Source organism: Citrus clementina, unplaced genomic scaffold, assembly GCF_000493195.1.
Source record: "Citrus clementina cultivar Clemenules unplaced genomic scaffold, Citrus_clementina_v1.0 scaffold_5, whole genome shotgun sequence".
NCBI classification, from domain to species: Eukaryota; Viridiplantae; Streptophyta; class Magnoliopsida; order Sapindales; family Rutaceae; genus Citrus; species Citrus x clementina.
This window is the reverse complement of record NW_006262201.1, coordinates 17817760-17822733: the sequence shown is the minus strand read 5'-3', so window position 1 is coordinate 17822733 and position 4974 is coordinate 17817760.

Here is a 4974-nt window from a genome sequence, read left to right as displayed (position 1 = left end):
CAGGGACTGATAAAGGAGCTGGTGGTGAGGTCGGTGTAAAAGTAGGAGATGGTTGGCCAGGGATGGTCAGAGAGGAAGGATGAAGAGGGGGAGGTCGAGGCTGCGGTCTAGGTTTGGGTTTAGGTTTAGGTGGCGGTGGCAAAGGATTGTCTCTGAAAAGAGTATGAGTCATGCCAAATAACTTGGAAGGGTCATATTGTTTAATAGGAGAGAGCATAGAGGCAAAAGGATGGTAAGTTGGACCGATAGAAGGAATAAGAGGTGAACTGGTGAAAAGGGTAGGTCTCTGTTTTTCAGATTCAATCTGAGCAAGTTCAGCTTTTAATCGCCTGATTTCCCTTTCTTTTTGGTCAAATTCGGGACCATTGTATCTGTGGGCTAGCATGGCTCGTAACTCTGAATCGAGTTGGCCAATTCTGGACTGGAGATTTTGGTGGATCTGCTGCATCTGTGCAGAGATGGAGTCAACCTTTGTCTCAAGCTGTTCAGTTCGTAAACTGATTTTCTCAACTTTGGAATTGATATTGACCAAAGTATCATTCTGTGCTCTAGCATTTTGGGTTTGCCAGTTGAGGACTGATTCAAAAGGTTTGGGAGGTTCTAGGTGGCCAGATGAGGTAATTGGTGAAGGGACAAAGGGTTTGGACACAACATTTCGTTGAGAATCTGTGTGGGTGTCTAAAGAAGGAAAAGAGGAAGAATAGTCGGATGAAGTAAGAAGACTCACAAGATCCATGGGAAGATTTTCTTCCTCTGAGCCAACACCTCCACCAGTTTCCCCAACCAACAATGGATGAACCTGGCCCCTCCGTACCAGGACCCTCAACCCAATCTTCCAAACGACCAGCTCAACCATCCAAAGTTGACAAAGCCACCCAAACTTCCCCTAAGTATACTCCGCAGTGTACTCCCAGAGACTATAATTGCCCTTATCCACCATGCCGTGGTCCCTCCTGTAAGCATCCAAAGCTCTCCAAAACTTTCTTCCAAAAGCATCCTCACTCTGGTGATACGGACCCAGATGAGACCGAAAGCTCATCCGAAGACGAGTACATGAATCTCCGCTCTCCATAAAGTTGTTTGTCTTGTTGCTTTCAATAAAGTAGTTTGTCTTGTTGTCATAATATTTGCATAATTATTAAAGTTTGTTTTTACTTTAATACTTTTGTCCAAGTCATGCTTTAATTATTAAAGCACTTTTGTCTTTTGTAATAATTAAAGTCGTGCAATTATGTAAAAGATAGGGGTCCTGTCCTATCTTCTCACGAATCCTCCTCTATATAAAGGATTCTCCCCTTGCTTGTAAGATATAGAAGTTTGAAAGAAATAAACTCGTGTTTTTCTCTTACACCATGAATCCCTAAAACTCTTCTCTCTCTCTGCAAATGAAGTCCTAAGAAAGAAACAGAATAAAGAATTAAATTTGTTCATTTTGAAAACCTAAGGAAGTATGCTCTGCACTTGCCTTTTCTAAGGATCCTGTGCATCAGAAAACTTTTGATCATTTCTTATCTGGTTTGGTACCCTGTTTTAGACTAAAGGAAAGTCTGTTTTGGGTTGTATAACCTGAGAAAAATGTTTTAAAGGTTTTTGATTACAGAGGTATATCGGCTGGAAACCCGATCTTGCGGACTACTGGTCCAAAAACCTAAGGAAGTATGCTCTGCACTTGCCTTTTCTAAGGATCCTGTGCATCAGAAAACTTTTGATCATTTCTTATCTGGTTTGGTACCCTGTTTTTCAGATTCAATTTGAGCAAGTTCAGCTTTTAATCGCCTGATTTCCCTTTCTTTTTGGTCAAATTCGGGACCATTGTATCTGTGGGCTAGCATGGCTCGTAACTCTGAATCGAGTTGGCCAATTCTGGACTGGAGATTTTGGTGGATCTGCTGCATCTGTGCAGAGATGGAGTCAACCTTTGTCTCAAGCTGTTCAGTTCGTAAACTGATTTTCTCAACTTTGGAATTGATATTGACCAAAGTATCATTCTGTGCTCTAGCATTTTGGGTTTGCCAGTTGAGGACTGATTCAAAAGGTTTGGGAGATTCTAGGTGGCCAGTGGAGGTAATAGGTGAAGGGATAAAGGGTTTGGACACAACATTTCGGTGGGAATCTGTGTGGGTGTCTAAAGAAGGAAAAGAGGAAGAATAGTCGGATGAAGTAGATGAGAACATCATACAAGCCAGTGGTGGTGTGGGATTTGAGATTGGTGATGGAATCTCAGATTTGCAATGCTTTGCAATCCATGTGAGTTCTTTTCGGTAGATGGGTAATGGAGCCGGTGGAGGTGGAGGATCTGATGGTGGCTTAGGGTCATAGTGGTGACATGGGACAGGAGGTTTTTTCTTTTTGGGTTTCTTTTTCCTTGTGGTTGCGTAATCATCGTCTTCTTCCCAATCATCCCAGCAGGGACAATTTGGGTCACACATGCCGGAACCAGGGGCATCCCATAGGAAATGGCCATTGTGCTTGGCTGGATAAACAGGGTAGCCTTGAGAATTAAACCCTGTAATGGGTAGATCTTCCTGCGCTGTCTGAACAGCTGTGATCATTGAAGAATAGGTAAAGGAGAGCCTAGGAGGCTCTTGTGGAGCACTGGGAGGTGGTTTAAAAGTCATTCTGACTGTTCCATCATGTCGTCTTTCAAACATGCCTTCAGAGGTCTGAATTGGAGCTGTATTGTTGTGGAACTGTTCATAGTTGGAGATCCATTCAAGAGGCATAAGCTTGATGAGCTCATGACGGGGAATTTGTCGGGGAATCTGGATGATTGTCGGGATCTGGTCAGATTCTGCTAACACCATGAGGGTGTCAGAGTGGTGTTCTGGAGCGGGTAGATCTAAGGCATGATTTTGAAGCCTGTAGACCAGTCTGATACCAGCTATGGTGATGTAAAGTGGCAATTTTTGCAGAAGAAATTTGTTCAGCACCTTGAATCTGAACTTGGACTTTCAAGGTTGTGGGCAAATTTGGATCTTGGAGAGAAAGATTGAAATTAGGATAGAAAGTGAGTAAAACACTTCCTGCATGAAGGGTTGTGAGGACAGTACCGATAACAGCATCTTGGTACTGTTTAAACCGGGTATCAAGCATAGCAAGTCGAGCGGTAACCGGTAATCCTTTTCTCCCATGAAGGGTAAGGATTAATCTGATGCCGCCAAGGTGGAGATGAGTATAACCTTCTCGTTTCCAGTTGGAGAGCAACTCGGAGGGAATCTCCAGAGTGACATATTGCTCAGCAGAGGTGGCTTGAAGAGCACACTGATCCAGGCGGGAAGACTGGATGTATTCTTTAGGGTGAGGGCGTCTGGTAGAGATAAGGGTGCGGATACTGCGGGTAAAGGAGCTAGGTCGTTTATACAACTGATAAGGGCTGAGGAGAGGGTAAGAAGATTCACTGATTTGGGCGGATTCAGGGATGTAGGAGTATTCTACAAGATTTTCAATTTTATTAGTAGTATGAGAAGTGCAAGATTTCGGTAAAGAAAGAGTGGAAGAAAGAGTAACAGGAGGTGAAGAGGAAGTGGATGCCATGAAGGAGAAGTTCTCTCTGCGCCTGAAGTTCTAGAGATCAAAATAGAAAAAGCCTTAAATTATACCATTTTGGTCAAGAAAACGTGAATTTAGAAAACATGAAATTTTCAAGGATGGGTATGGCTCTGATACCAGTTATGGTGAAGTACGTGGCGTTGTTATACCAGAACTACAACAGTTAAAACTGTTCTTTGGACCAGTAGTCCGCAAGATCGGGTTTCCAGCCGATATACCTCTGTAATAAAAAACCTTTAAAACATTTTTCTCAGGTTATACAACCCAAAACAGACTTTCCTTATCTCTACCAGACTACACTGACTTCCTTTACCAAGACTCACAAGATCCATGGGAAGATTTTCTTCCTCTGAGCCAACACCTCCACCAGTTTCCCCAACCAACAATGGATGAACCTGGCCCCTCCGTACCAGGACCCTCAACCCAATCTTCCAAACGACCAGCTCAACCATCCAAAGTTGACAAAGCCACCCAAACTTCCCCTAAGTATACTCCGAAGTGTACTCCCAGAGACTATAATTGCCCTTATCCACCATGCCGTGGTCCCTCCTGTAAGCATCCAAAGCTCTCCAAAACTTTCTTCCAAAAGCATCCTCACTCTGGTGATACGGACCCAGATGAGACCGAAAGCTCATCCGAAGACGAGTACATGAATCTCCGCTCTCCATAAAGTTGTTTGTCTTGTTGCTTTCAATAAAGTAGTTTGTCTTGTTGTCATAATGATGTTTCGCTTTACGTTTGCATAATTATTAAAGTTTGCTTTTACTTTAATACTTTTGTCCAAGTCATGCTTTAATTATTAAAGCACTTTTGTCTTTTGTAATAATTAAAGTTGTGCAATTATGTAAAAGATAGGGGTCCTGTCCTATCTTCTCAAGAATCCTCCTCTATATAAAGGATTCTCCCCTTGCTTGTAAGATATAGAAGTTTGAAAGAAATAAACTCGTGTTTTTCTCTTACACCATGAATCCCTAAAACTCTTCTCTCTCTCTGCAAATGAAGCTCTAAGAAAGAAAAAGAATAAAGAATTAAATTTGTTCATTTTGAAAACCTAAGGAAGTATGCTCTGCACTTGCCTTTTCTAAGGATCCTGTGCATCAGAAAACTTTTGATCATTTCTTATCTGGTTTGGTACCCTGTTTTAGACTAAAGGAAAGTCTGTTTTGGGTTGTATAACCTGAGAAAAATGTTTTAAAGGTTTTTGATTACAGAGGTATATCGGCTGGAAACCCGATCTTGCGGACTACTGGTCCAAAAACCTAAGGAAGTATGCTCTGCACTTGCCTTTTCTAAGGATCCTGTGCATCAGAAAACTTTTGATCATTTCTTATCTGGTTTGGTACCCTGTTTTTCAGATTCAATTTGAGCAAGTTCAGCTTTTAATCGCCTGATTTCCCTTTCTTTTTGGTCAAATTCGGGACCATG